The sequence below is a fragment of the Myotis brandtii genome, unplaced genomic scaffold, assembly GCF_000412655.1.
Source record: "Myotis brandtii unplaced genomic scaffold, ASM41265v1 scaffold320, whole genome shotgun sequence".
NCBI classification, from domain to species: Eukaryota; Metazoa; Chordata; class Mammalia; order Chiroptera; family Vespertilionidae; genus Myotis; species Myotis brandtii.
In genome coordinates this window covers 1962153-1962474 of record NW_005362270.1, presented here as the reverse complement: position 1 = coordinate 1962474, position 322 = coordinate 1962153, and the positions used below count along the sequence as shown (strand labels likewise).

General features: G+C 52.8%; 1 protein-coding gene across 1 annotated transcript in view; it reads right to left on the bottom strand.

The window, feature by feature from the left end:
• Nucleotides 1-322, bottom strand: part of STX17 (syntaxin 17) — a 43234-nt gene that overhangs the window by 42017 nt on the left and 895 nt on the right. The window lies entirely within an intron of this gene.

The following is a 322-nucleotide window of genomic DNA, read 5'->3' as shown; positions in this document are numbered from 1 at the left end:
TCAGGGTGGGGGTCCCCACTGGGGTGCCTGGCCAGTCTGGGTGAGGGGCTGAGGGCCGTTTTCAGGCTGGCCGGCAACTAAAGCTCCCAGCCTCTCCTTTTTTTCTTTTATTCTGGGATTTATTTACTTTATATAATTGAAACTCTGTTGCCGTCACTGGCGTGGTGGCCTGCTGAAAGCAGGTATCTGGGATTTGTTTAGCTTCTATAATTGAAACTTTGTTGCTTTTGGAGCTGTTGCTTTCAGAGCTCAGAGCCGGGCCACGGCAGGTGGGGAACCTTGGCTTCCTCCATCACTGGAGCAAGCAAGCCTCCTGCTCGCT